At 45.0% G+C, this 14544-nt stretch overlaps 1 protein-coding gene across 2 annotated transcripts in view; it reads left to right on the plus strand.

Moving 5' to 3' along the window:
• The first annotated feature begins 2960 nt into the window (after positions 1 to 2960).
• Positions 2961 to 14544, plus strand: part of Hs3st1 (heparan sulfate-glucosamine 3-sulfotransferase 1) — a 37386-nt gene continuing 25802 nt past the window's right edge. The window contains exon 1 of one of the 2 annotated variants that reach the window (XM_036200751.1): positions 2961 to 3266. The gene's annotated coding sequence lies outside the window, so the exon portion shown is untranslated. Of the gene's footprint in view, positions 3267 to 3685; positions 3818 to 14544 lie in introns of those variants that run through there. The other variant, XM_036200752.1, reaches the window with a different exon arrangement.

Genomic DNA, 14544 nt, shown 5'->3' on the forward strand with positions numbered 1-14544 from the left:
TGCATATCACACACACACACACACACACACACACACACACTGGGTACTTGCAGTGTACATAATTCATCCTGCACAGCACCTGGCTCAAGTCTTGGCTCTATCTTAAATGCTATTATTGCAGATTGTTAACCAAAGTCATAGGTCATCAGCCTTTGTTTCCTTCTCGCAGCTTTAGCTTTGATCTGTGGGCAGAATTTAAAGTTTAGCCAGGATAAATGAGTCTCTGCAAAGGTGCCTTGTACACATAATAAGCCTTACTGCTCCTTGAGACAGTGACATCTTAATGTTCCATTTCTCTCTCCTATCAAGTATCCAGAAACTGTTATAACAACTTGAATACTAGTGGTATACAAATCATCTGCAATACACTCTTGTTTTCTAGTTGCTGGGACTGACTTGGGTCATTGAACCGTGAGTGACAGCTGGTTTTCTGGTTGGTTGCTAGCATGTCTCTATGGGCCTCAATTCTCACACCCACCACACTGATATGGAAACTTGTCAGAACCAAATCAAACCATCTTTCAAATATCAAATATGTAAATTTAAAAAAATTCATGTTTAATTTTAGGTGTGTGTGTGTGCTCATATGTGCACACTTGTATGAGAGGAGAGCAGTGCCTGTCAGATTAGAAAAGAGTGTTGGATGGTTGGATGCACTAGAGCTGAAGTTACAGGTGATGTGAGCCCTCTGTCTGAGGAATAGAACATTGGTCCTCTGCTGGAAGAAACGCTGGCTCTTAACTAGTAAGCCATATATCCAGCCCCTGCAGACTGATTTTATGTTTCTGGTTGTGTGTTTGCTGTGCTTTTTGTTGATGTTGTTATTTGGGGTTCTGTGTGTTAGTTAGTTTTTTGTTTCCTGTGTTTTTAGGTTATATGTCAGACAACCTACAAAGGGTTGGTAAGAGATAATTATGTCATGGTTGCTCATGCCCAGGTCTCTTCTAATCTAGTGGAGAAGCCAGATGCATAAGCAGCTCTGTTCAGTGCAGTGTTAGAGATGATACAGCAGAGCTGAGATCTACACTGAGTGAGCAGAAGCCAAGCCCAGAAAACATCTAAGAGAGGGCTCAGAATCTAAGCTAATAACAGTCAAAGAACAGCAAAAAGTCCACTGATATTTTCATTTACCAAAATCTAAGAATATTGATACCGATCATTAAGTGTTTGAGGAAATTGTGGTGGGAGGGCAATTGTGATGCCTGTGCTTCAACTCTTCTCACTAGAGGAACATGCCTGGAGTCACTTCTGCAAAGGGAGGTAAGTAAGGGAGACTCAGAGCCCAGGGCTGGGATTTTAGCTTCTTTAGAGGTTTTGTGGTAGGCAATCAAGAAAGCTGGTTAATTGGTCTCTGACTTCCAGAATGTGAACAGAAGAATCCCTTCTAATTTCCCTTTGTGTCTCAGGGATGACTTGTGGAATTCATTCTGTGTGTTAGGCACTAAAACACTTTGGACTCACAGGAAAAATGACCTTAACCAACTTAGAGCATCAACACCCCTCCCTATGTTTAAGGACTCCTGATCTTCACTGTGCTTGGCGTCTGGTAGAAGGTTACGGAGAACATTATTGATAATTGGCTACCCTTTCATCTTAGCTCTCCATTTTGACCAAAACAGCCATTTATAGAATTGTACACAACTTGGAAAGTGGGAGAAAACCATGTCTCTAAATCTAATGCAAATGTTACATGCAGAGACTTTTCAGGATGCATATTTAAAGTGACTTTTGTAAATGTACTTTTTTTTTTTTTGTTAACCTGAAATAGGCATGAATTTCCTATTTCCTCAGATTAATTTGTCATGGTCTCCAAGATGCTTCTGACTTTATCCACAGTATGCTTTACTAGGCATTCCTTTGCTTTCTAAAAGGACCGAGGCTAACCTGTGCACCAGTTAAGTGGTCAATTTCCTAAAGAAAATTTCCCCCTTAGATGAGAGAATATTGATTCTAGAAATGCAAATGATAAATGTTTATATCCTAATTTTTAAGATATGGAAAATATTAAAAGCTAAGGAAGTTGTTTTGATCTGTATCTGGCTCCCTCTTGAAGACCTCCTCCTTTTCACCCCTACCCTCTGCCCGCCCCTCTTTTCTTTGGGCAACCTGCTTTAGAAGGTGACTTGCTTTGGCTGAAGCAGTTAGTTCAGTGTCTCCAAGGAGATTCCAGCTCCGCTGCCCTCCACTTCTTAAACTGAGTCACAATATGCAGGTTGGCTTTCACACAAAACCTCTCTCTCAGCTTTGGAACGCAGGAAGACCTTGATTAGTTTCAGAGGTGAAATTTGCCAACCTGGTTACTTTTGCTAAAGGAGAGCTGAATCCTCCGTGCTCGCCTTGTTAAGTTCCAATCATTTTTTTTTTTTTTTTTTCATTTTTGAGGCGAAACCGAAGGAGAGGGTGTGTTTTATCGCGGCACTGCACACTCTGAAGCTAGCTCTTATAAAGGCTTGTCCCCGCTGCAGCGCAAGATGGAGCAAGGGACTCAGGAGGCGTCCAGGTCTGCGCACCGAACACAGTGAACCTAAGGCGAGTCACCTGCGGGTAGGGAACGCTGATGCGAACACACGTGGGTACGGCGAGGGTCTTGGGGACCACGCGAAGTTTGCGAAAGGGGTAACGAACAGACGGACCCTAGTTCAGACCCAGCGGGGGTCAGAGAGCGCACTGGGAGCCCAGGGTTTGCAAGGTTGATGAAGTCACCCAAGCCACACGTCCCATCCCCTTGGCTGCGCTAGTCTCTCCCCTTAAACTGAAATCTAAGGAGCCGCCGCACTGGGTGAGCAGCGGAGACGGCTCCTTGGGGACCGAGAAGCGCAAACGCCAGGTGCTAGGCTGGGTCGCTGGAAGTCGGCTGTCAGGGACACATAGGGAGGCGAAACTCCGGCAGCAGCACCGGAGGGCAGCACCGGAGCCAAAGCGGCAGCAGTGGGCGCTAGCGATCCTCTTCTGCCCTCCGCGCTCTCCCCGAGCGTCGGCCTCCACTGTCCCCTCCTCCAGCTTCTGCTCCTCCTCCTGCTCCTCCCATCTTCGGATCCCGGCACTAAAACGTCTGTCTGCAAGGTCCTCTGAGCGCTGCAGCCACGAGCTGCCGCCACCGCCGGGTCTCTCTCGGTGAGTGCTTGTGTCCCTTCCCGGCTCGTCCGCCCCGGAGGTAACTGGAGATTTGCTCCAAGGGGATCAGATGCTCGGAGGTGGTGCTGCCCATGGCCCGGCCGGAGAGAAGATTGAGGGAGCCTGACCGGCTGGACTGGTAAACGACTCAGGTGAGCGTTGCGCGCAAGGGGTAAAGGTGTCAGGCCCGGGAGTGGCCGGTGAGGGTTGCTTAGGCACCTTCTTCTTCTAGTGTCCCGACTTAGGGCAAGTGTAAAGCCTAAGATGAGTGCAGGCTGAAGCAGTTAGAGTGGGGAGTACACGGAAGGAAGACTCGGGGTTTTCAATCCTCCTGTCTCCTGCCCTGGAACCGCATCTCTAGAATTCACGAGATGGACTCTAAGGGACTGGAGTTACTGACTCTTAAAAGACGGGACTTGCGTCCCTACCTGACTCAGGAGGGTCGTTTTTCGTTGCTCGGCGCGGCGCTGATTCTCTCTAGGACCCTGTGCAAGTGCAGCTGGAGCGCAGCGCTGCGCTCGCCGAACCGGGGTACCACTAGGGGCGGAGAACTGGGCAGCGGGGACAGATGACTTGAGTCACTCTGGGATGGGGCATCTGGGATGTGGAAGCCTTGGTCTGGTGTACCTTTGCGTTTGGTAGCTGTAATGGGGAGACCGATCATCTCCCGAGGTAATCGAAGAGGAAGGCGGCAGGTAGGACTGTAAGTATTAAGAAAGCCAGTTACAAACCGCTGTTGAATTTTCATGGTACTTTTTACTTTTTTTTCCCACCTGGGTTTCTATTTTGGGAACCGCCGACGGAGGAGGTGGATGGGGGGATGTTAAAAGATGTCAGGACACGAACCAGGGGAGCCTGTATTTAGAACCAGCAGGGTTTACTCATAGCCCGGCATCTTCAGGTGAATCCCTGACACTCGCCTTTGCAGCAGTGGACTCCACTGCTTCCCCTTCTGGAACCTGCCTTTCCTGGAACTGGAGGGCCAGCTCTCCGAACCTGGGGCTCAAGCCGGTGGTGGGATGGAAAAAGCAACGCTGAAGCCAGATGTGGGCCAAGGATTGGTGGGTTGTTCCAGACTCAGCAATTATTTGTGGATGCTTCAGACCATGTATTGGCACAACCTAAGCTAAGGGGGCACTCGATCTTATTTGCACAGACAGGGCTACCCGGAGTAGCACCCTTTCTCTCTAACTCCCACTATGCAGAAGCTGTGGTATCCTTGCTTTGCCTTGCCTTGCCTTGCCTTGCCTTGCCTTGCGCGAGACTTACTCCTCCTCTTCCCTCTGCGTTATGTTATCCTGGGCTATTTTTATCCATAACTATGCTAAGATGCTCTGGGGGGATCCCAAGGAGGCAACTATGGATCCACTGTCTTGAAGCTGCTCTCCCAGAAGCAGCCTCTAGTTAGCCAGGAATCGGGGTGAGGAGAAAAGAAAGTGGACAAGAGAAAAGGAGAGAGCGCATCCCTGCTTAAGTCTGAGCTCACCATTCTCAGGGAAAGCTCCACCAGCACCCAGGGCTGACCCAGCCCCTAGCCCCTGCCACCCCTGGGGAGCAGGCTCCAGCACAGTCCCCATGTGCCCCAGCCCTGGGTGTTTGACCAGCTGCTGGAGAGAGAACAAAGTCCTGTGGTCTCAGCTTTGCTCTCAAATCACAATGTATTTGTTGAAATTCAATTACCAGCTTCCACCTAGGAGTTAATTCCAGGAAATCTATATTTAACTGTAGTTTTTAATAAAAGGAAATAGACCTCAATTTCTCACCCCCAACCCCTGCATTTCTAAAGTACTGATTCCTTTTGACCCTGGGAATCATTACTCTTGCTTTCTACTTTCCCAGCCACAGTTAGAATTAGCCGGACCTTCCAAAATTCCAGATGAACGCTTAAGCTTCAAATCGTTGTGATGGTCTTTTTTCCAGCATGCTTAGATGTTTCCATTCACAGAACTGGAAAAATAATGTGGAAATGGACCATTGTGTTATGTAGGGTTACCCCCACCCCCAAACACCACCCCTCTCTACAGCCAGGTATGAGAAGGTGAACTTTCCAAAGAGCCTCCATGGCGTCAGTTACCCATTTAACTCTTGTTCGACAGGGATGGACAACTTCCTGACTAAGCACTCTTAAGTCTCTGCAGTTAATTAGCCAGCAGCCAGAGGAGATGTCTTAGTGAGCAGGGCTGAGCTATGCTTCTGGGCTTCACATTCTATGCCAAGCTGCTCTGCGTTGCACTGCACCACGTTTTTAAGATGGGAAGTTTTGAACAGGGAAACTGGTGAGGAAGTGATGCCTTGGTCCTGCAACGGGAATTTTGGACACATTGAGGGCCGTTGCTGCTGGTGTAGGAGCCGAGGTGCTCTCTCCAGCGGATTATCCTCTTCCTACAGCTTGTTAAGCAGAGTAAGGTTTGCCTTACTCAAACTCCTTAATATAGCTGAGACTTGTGTTTTCATTCTCAAAAGAAATTCTCTGCCTTGAAAAATCCCAGGGATTCTCTGAAAGGAAAAGCTTCATGGGAGCTTGTCTTGTCTTAAGTAAAAATTCAGTGGCAATCTGAAAGCAACTGGGCATGGGTTGGCTGGTAGGCGCTGCTTAACCTTGTGCTCTGCCTTTCTGAGACGAAGAACACACACTGGGTAGCACACAGCTACCAGCAGGACTGAGACATGTTCTCTCCTAGGTGATTAAATTTGGAGGCAGGGGCGGTCAGACACATGGATGCTTTCATGAGTTTTAACCTGTGCCTGTCACGAGTGTCTAGACACCAGTTCCGGGGCCCGAGTTTCAAAGTGCAGAACTTTCCTGACTGACAAGTGTACTGGCTTCCTAGATGCTGCCAAAGGTAGGGACTTTCCAGCTGAGGTTAGAAAAGACCAACACTGCTGTTCCCTAGTCCCCAGCCTGAGCACAGGCCTTCTGCTTTCTGCCAGGCTGCCCTTCTGGAAAGAGAAAGCAAGAGACTACAGATGGGGGTGAAGTCAACTTCTGGCCCTATGACCTTAGCCCAACTGTTTTCTCTTTCTAAACCTCACAGTCTCTCCTGCAGGTTAGTGACTGGAGGATGATTAAGAGGAAGTGATAAAATATACATGAAAGATACTTCACCAACAATAACCTACTACAATAACACTTGTAAAATTTTGTTTATCTAAAATGTCTTTCTGGCGTTTTTACTTTATATCTATTCAATGTTCATGTTAATTGTAACTGGAGTATGCCTGAGTTCATCACAGGCACTAAACATTAAATGAGGGCAGATTTAAATAAGCTTCATCTTATGGGCACGCTACGTGAATTACATCAATACTGAGCCCTACTGTTTCTAAGAATTATAATTTTAATTTTCAGGATCAATATTCAGTTTTAGAGTTTTTTTTTTTCTTCTTTGTCTTTGTGAGACAGTCATATATCCTGGCCTTACCTCAAATCTGCTATGTGGCTAAAGATGACCTTGGTTATCATCTGGCCCTCCTGCTCCCAATTCCAAGTGCTGGGGTTCTAGACATGAACTATAGCACCTAGTTATTGTGTGGGGCTAGAGTTCAAACTAGCATGCTAGGCAAGCACTCTCCCAACTGACCTACATCTCTTGCCCTTTAAAGGTTTATGCTGTTGTTTTGCTTTTAAGTTCAGTATGTACACGTGTCTTAAGGGAATGTATTTGAAGGGAGGGACATAATATCGCTTAATCGAAAACAGAGAAAAGTTAACAAGCAATGACTCAGCTCGGGGAGAGTGAAGCATGACCAGTTTTGTGGGTATCCCTTGTCTAGCTTGGTCATCTGCGCAGAGTACTTGCAGAGTACTTGCTTTTCTTCCTTTTTCATTTTTCCAGATTTTGTCCCCAGAGCCTAGTTCAGTATCAAGCACTTAATAGGCAGTCCATAATGTGTTTGGAAAACTGAATGAATGATTGAACAAAATCTTCGCAGCCATTCAGGGGAGCAGATGGCATCATTTCTATTTTAACAATTGAGAATCTGCAGATTAGGAAACGTTGACAGTTTTCTAAAGGTACAGAGGAATCCAGATTGGAATTCAGATCTATGTGTTCTCATTACAGTTTTCAATACTGCTTTGGGTGCCTCTCCCTGCATTACCACTTGACACTCTACTACATGGCTAGAAAGCACTCAGCAACCAAATATCATCTTCTATAGAGAACCTCACCGTCTTACTTCAGATAGATGCTCCTCAATGGAGGTGGAGTTTCTTTTCCTAGTTTGTACCTTGCAGCCCTGAACTCAGGTTCAGTTAAATGATCCCACCAGGGGATTGGAATCTGGAGGGAGCAGGTTAAGGACACGGGAACTGCTGAGTGTTTATCACCCACTTGGGTCATAGATCAAGTGGCTGTCGTCAGCAGCAGCAGCATCCAAGTCTCAAGATATGCTCCCAGTGGAACTATTCCTCAGGCACCATCTTGACATCATCCCTGGAGTCTGGTTCCCTTCATTCCTTCTCATTTTCCAATCCTGGATTTTCAGCATCTCACTAGTACCTAGAGGCAACACATAGTCTTCAAACAAATTTCTTTTTGTGTCTGAGTCAAGCAGCATTGTAAGCAGCTGATGCACACAGCCTCCACGATCCATCTTCAGGACTGCCTCTGGCACGAAGCCTTCTCAGCTCCCTCCACCCACAGGGAATTAAGTCCATAGCTTTTGCAGGCCGTTAGAATAATATTTACTGGGCCATAGTTTGTCAATAGTTATGTGCTACCAGGAGAGGACTAGAAAAAAATGAATACATTATTCTTCCAAGGAATGGCTTAAACATAACAGAAATAGATCCCAAAGGACATTTTTTTTCTAATTTTTTCTCCTTCATGCTGCCTGCTTTTTGGTAGCTTTCCAGCAGGGGTCGCAAATGGCAATGCCTTCAGCTGCCAGGCAAGAAGCAGCCTGGGTAGAACAGCAAGAACAGCAATGTGAGCCTAGAGCTCAAATCCAACTTTGTTGCCAGTGAAACCTGTGGGCTAACCTCGCCAGGTTTTGTTTACTGCTTAAGATAAATTGCAGGTTCATAGTTTTACATAAAATTTACTGACATCAGGTTCTAGCAGCTAATTCAACATGTCTAAATAGTACTTGTGGGCCCAACAGAGCATTTTTCTATGAAGGGACCAAAGTTCTCCCACAGGCCTGCAGTCTGTGGTTTCTGGTGCCTGGGGTAGAATGGAATTTGGGTTGTAATGTGACACTGAAGATCTTACCTGTCCGATCACAAACAATAGGAGTGTGGGGAAAGGGCTGGAGACTGCTGTAATCACTTCCTTCCACGCGGATGGGGCATCTGCTTCAGTCACCAGGGGATGCCTCTGGTCCTTGTCTCAGTAAGCAGTTTCAGAATCCCATTTACACCTTTAAGTCATTTGCTGAGTTGCAGCCCGGCAACACTCACTGCTCTTCCTACCAGTAACACAGCAGGGAATAAAACAGATGGAACCCCTCACCCCTGTGCATGTCTTCTAGGGGAGGAGACAAAGGGAGAAAACTAATGAAAATCTCTCCTACTTAGATTGTCATACATTAAGGATTTAAAAAGAAATCAGGGAAGTGCGATACAAAATGTCAGCGTATCTGGGAAGTCGGGAGGCCTTTGGCACGTAGCCTAGGTGCTAGTTCAATGTAATCAATATCAAGTTTCACTATCTGACACAAAACCATTTTCAGTATGTGAATATGGAGTCTTGATTGTATTTTGCAATTTCAAATTAATCTCTGATATTTCTCTGAATATCTAACTTTTTATAAAAGCAATTTTGTTGGTTGTTTTTTGAGGGGTCCCACCACCCAGCTCCCAAATAAATCACACATATAGAGGCTTATTATTATTTATAAATGACTAGCCTTGGCTTGGTTTATTTCAAGTTTTTTGTTTGTTTGTTTGTTTGTTTGTTTGTTTTTGAGACAGGGTTTCTCTGTAGCTTTGGAGGCTGCCCTGGAACTCACTTTGTAGACCAGGCTGTCCTCGAACGCACAGAGATCCACCTGCCTCTGCCTCCTGAGTGCTGGCATTACAGGCAGGTGCCACCACCACCCGGCTAGAAATTACCATTTCAAATAATGGTTTTTTTTTTTTTTTTTTGGGAGCTGAGGATCGAACCCAGGGCAAGCACTCTACCACCGAGCCAAACCCCCAACCAGCTTGGTTTATTTCTAGCCAACTTTCCTTAAATTATCCTGCCTATCTTTGGCCTCAGGACTTTTATCTTTCTCTATTCCTGTATGGCTTTTCTTTCCTTCTTTCTCTGTGTTTGGCTATGTAGCTGGGTGGCTGGCCCTTGAAGTCCTCTCTTGCTCCTTGATCTTTCTTTCCTTCTAGATTTCTCCTTCTATTTCTTCTCTCTGCCTGCCAGCCCCACCTATCCTCTCTCCTGCCTTGCCATTGGCCGTTTAGCTCTTTATTAGACCATCAGGTGTTTTATACAGGCAAAGTAACACGGCTTCACAGAGTAATATACCCTGAAATAATAGTCCCCAACAAAGTGATGAGTGGACATGTTTGCTGAGCATCTTCCTTGGACTGGACATTGTGTTAAATGTGATGATGGACTGCCAAACCAAGCAATGATGCTATAGACTAACATGGAAGACATCAATACAGGATCACTGGTGATTGGGTCCCTGGAGCTGTGGAGGGGAGTGGGGAAGATGTTCTTGTAGAGCATCCATGCTGGGAACATTGGTGTTCAGTGCCTTTTTAATTGAGCAGTGACTATGTATTTGTGCCAGAAATAGTTTACATGTGTGCTTTCCAATTTGCTTTCCATTCCTAGATTCTATCCTTAGTGACAAGTTCTTTGGAGCTTTAATTTCTTTGTCTGTCACTGACTTAAAAAACTACTATTACAGAATTTAACTTTGACTTTCAGGAACCAAGTATTTAATTTTTTTTCCCTAAGTATGAAGTGTGTTTTTGACCTTGGATACTCTGACTTTCCATCTTCCAAATCTGCCCAAACTTTATTGATAGGCAGTTGTCCAGGAGATGAAGAAATGCTTTGGGTTCCTGGTGAACTTACAGTTCAGGGAAGATAGGTCTCTTCTATCACCGTTCCCTTTGTTCACATCAGTACTTTCTTAAGACAGTTGTGTAGCTCCTGAATGGGCTTAGCTGCCATTATCCTGCTCCTTGCCTGACTCACTTGCTTACTATGTCACACTCCCCCACAAGGAGATACGCTCCATGAGAGCGAGACCTGGAGGTGCCGTTTGCTTCAGTTTCTCAAACATCAGGTCTGCTCCAGTCAGTACTGGCTCAAAGAGCAACCCTGAGAGTCTTTATCTGGGGGAATGGCAGAGGGCTTCATGGGGGAAGAAATATTTAAGAAAAAAAAAAGAGAAAGGTATTAGAGAGAAAAATGGCTCACACCTTTAATTCCAGCACTTGGGAGGCAGAGGTAGGCGGATCTCTGTGAGTTTGAGGCCAGCCCGGGCTACAGAGTGAGATCCAGGAAAGGCGCAAAACTACACAGAGAAACCCTGTCTCAAAAACAAAAACAACAACAACAACAACAAAAAGAACAAATATAGTCAAAATTGGTGTAGATACAATTCTTGAGAACCCAACAAATTGTTTTAAGGTCTCCAACGTATAAATTCAGCCAAGTAACTGATCTTTTAGCAGGGGTCCATTTCCAAGGCTACCATAGCCTTGCAAACCCCTCTGATGCAGAAAGAATGTAGAAAGATAAGCCCTTGCTTTGGCAGCTGGTGGTAATTCCCCTCTCAGTCTTGCAAAGGTGGAAGGAAGAGCTGGACTTCTTTAATTTATGTTTAAGGAAACTGAGGCCTCGAAATGAGTCACTTTCCCCCACCCCCATTCCCTGCCAGAAGCTGGTAGGTGTGGGACCTGCAGCCAGAATCCTCTACCTGTGCGGAGCAGATAGCTTATGATTATTCAACTCCTGGAGGACTGAATGAGTAGCCCACACGCTGTAAGTGAAGAAATACACTTAGGCTGAAAACTGTTCACGTCTTCTTTTATCCATCAAGAACTTCCACTTCAGCATTTTTACGTCTTGTCGCCTTTCCCCCAGAATTCCTGCAGATTCAGTGCATGTAAGCCCTGCAGTAGGTTGTTTTATGTAAATGTCTTCATTCTTCATTTAGGAGAGTCAATCAAACTCCTATATCAGCAGTTAGAATACAGTGAGAGAAAGGTGATTGCAGATGAAGCTGAAATGAAAAGGCATGCTCGCCTCACTCTGCTCAGAAAAATAACTACTTCAGAGGCAGGGACCAGAGGAGGCTGGAAAACTGGTCTCCTCTAGAAGACTGGTTTGTCCTTGATTCCTACCGCTTCACAAAACAGACCCTCCCCAGGCTAGGGAGGAAGGAGGGACTGGGTGTCAGGGAAGATACCTGAGGTTCTATTTTGGAATTACTTTTGTTTTGCTGGCAATATACACTCCTGTTGTCTTTCAGTAATGGGTGGCTTTTCAAGACCTTAGTTTTATCAATATTATCATGAAGACAAAAGGACATAAAAGTGCCTGTTGTCATGTTCAGAAAATCCTCTTGTATAAAGTTGGTAGACTTTGCAGATGGAAATGTAAGACTGCCAAGAATATTTGAATTTTAGACAAATAATAAGAACAGTTTAGGCATATCCCAGATACATAAGAATTCACTTAGTGTAGGCTGAGAGTGTAGGTCAGCAGTAGGGTGTGTGATTAGTACCCCCTGAGTCCTGGGATCCATCTGTGGTCATGTGTGTCTTCAATCCTATGTCTTATAAAGTCTCACTAGGTTCTTTAGTCTTCTTAGAAATTATTTTTCTGAAAATTCCAAATCATATGACATTAAGGAAAGGGTTACACTGTAATCTCAAAGGTGAAATGGTTTAGCCTGAGGGAATGGTCCAAGATGAAAAAGAAATGTTGTTTTCCCTGGTGAGTTAAGCAAGGAGCAGCCTAGCCTAGCCTAGCCTGTTTTAATTTACCTGTTAAAATAGGAAAACAGAACCTGGTATGTATTTAGTAACTGAGACACACATTCTCTCTTTAAGCCCATGGTATCACGAGCCATATCTTTCTCAGCAGTCTCTGGGAAGAAGAAATGCCAACCTGTAAGGCTACCAGAGGAGTACTGGATCCATTAACGCAGGGCCTTATTAAATGCAAACATGGCTCCAAGATCATCTCTATAGACCTAGTATTAGAATCCCTAATTCTGTGTGTTTAGCTTGCAGTACCTGTAGAGGCCAGGAAACTAAAAAGAGGCCATTGGGAGGATCATGGTACAAAGGGCAGGAGGATAGAAGAGCACAGGCAATGGGGAAATAGAGCAGGGGATATAGGGAAGATTTAAGTAAGAATGGATGGGAGGATGGGAGAGACAAGGTGGCAGGGAGGAGGGTTAACCCGATGAAGGGATATTAGAAAACTATATGGAAACCTACTATCCTGTAACCAAATTAAAATATATAATTTATTTTTTAATAAACTCTTGAAGGGAAATGCCCAGCATAGCTGGAAAAAGCTGCCCCTAGAAGCCATGGGTTATTAAAACAAAAACCTCGTGCCAGGGTGGGGGGGTACTTGGTAGTTCTGGAAGGTGCTGTACTGGCTGCTGGAGAAGTGTGAGAAGACTTCAGTCTATAGTCTTAGACAGCTGTGAACACATGCCAGGCAAGATGAATCTACTTGTGTGAGAGCAGGACTGCTGTAATGTGTGTAATCAACTGTTCTCTAGGTGGATTTGAGACCTGCCCCACCAGAGAGAATCCATGCCTGGAACTATAAACCAGATTAAAAAACAAAAAACAAACAAACAAACAAAAAAACATGGCAAGGGAGGTAATGGGCCCTAGTGGGAACTGAATACCATTGCTTAACTAAATTGACAGGGTCAAGCTTTCTTCTAAATATTTATGTTTGTGGGCATAGATGTTAATCAGTGAACCCTCTCTTTCTAGTGAACAGCAGTGAATGCGAGAGGGCTCGTACCTGCGCAAGGTGCTGAGAAAGGGTGGAAAGAATCTAAAAGCCAGGTGATAGGGAGTGGGACTGTGAAATATTGTCTTCTAGGCAAGACAGAGCCATTGCGATCACAGCTGTGGCCCCAGAGCAGCTGAAGACACAGGCACCGACTGGTTCTGCACAAGTCAAGCAGGGTTGGAGGAGGGACTCAGAGGGGCCCGTCATTGCTGAACTATATGCTCCTGTCAATTTAGGGAGAGGAAGGAATCATTGTCTTTAGATGCATCTCCATTGGTGACCCCATCAGGCTCCGGTGCATGGTTCCAAACCAGTGGCCACACTGATGACCCTGGTTAGACCAAGTAAGTCACAAAATCAGCCCAAATCTGTGAATCTGAGAAAGGGACTGATGGGGATGGTGGGTAGTATTTTATAGAAATGGGAGGGAGACAAGGGGCTGCGAGCAATTGCAATACTTTATATACATGTAGGACTTTGTAAAAAAAAAAAAAAACAGAACTAATAAGGAAGGAAAGGTTAGGTCCCCACAGGACTCCCCTGGGGCCAGTGCCCATTGCTTTGCAAGCTCATCCCTGAAATTACTCTTCCATTAGATGACTACAAAGTTCATCAGCCCATTGATGGCCTTTCAGATATACTGAGCCTGTTGTGCTGGACTGGGATTAGGAACTGAATTTGGTGATCTCCCTAGAATTCTTGGAATATGTGAGGATGGATGTGAGTCTAATCAGGCAGCCACTTGATAGGGAATCAAATTAGCAAGAAGTTTGTTGCTTGTACAGTTTCTAATTTTTTATAGCTTCCTTAATGTAAAATATTGCTTAACATAAAATAATACATTTCTGTTACTTATAATATTAGTACCTGTATAACATGAACTTTGTACTAGCAGTGTGTTTCTATAGAATATTATCTAGAAAAATATGGGCACAATGGCATTCAGTTAGCCAGCCAGTTGGGTTTGTTTGGAATTTGCTTTACTATGTATGAGCCATGGCATAAAAGGTAAGTTGTGTTACATGGTTAAACCTCAGTCTTCACACCTGGGAAATGAGCATGCTTGAATTTGTAACAGGAGGTTGTTTAATGCTCAGCTAACCATATAAACTATGTCAAGAGATACATGGTGCCTGACAGACAGTGTCACATGAAGCTCACAACAGAAAGTGATAATGACCCTGGATAAGAAATTGAAAACTGTGTCATGGGGGCCAAGAACTAAAGCTCATACATCACATTTATAGGACAGCGTCTCAGTATTTGGTTTTTCAAACCTTAATTTATCTTTCCTATGTGAAAGAGCAATGAAGAAATGGGATGGGATGAAGGCAGGAGAAGACCCAGAGTGCATGTTGTGGGAGAGAAGAATGGGGACAGGGAGGGGCAGAGGGTAGAAGGAGAAAAGAGGAGGTGAGACAACAGAAAGTCCATGAGGAGCAGACAAACATAATTCAGGAGCAGGGAGTCTAGTAATATATGA

Source organism: Onychomys torridus, chromosome 10 (genome assembly GCF_903995425.1).
Source record: "Onychomys torridus chromosome 10, mOncTor1.1, whole genome shotgun sequence".
Classification (NCBI taxonomy): Eukaryota; Metazoa; Chordata; class Mammalia; order Rodentia; family Cricetidae; genus Onychomys; species Onychomys torridus.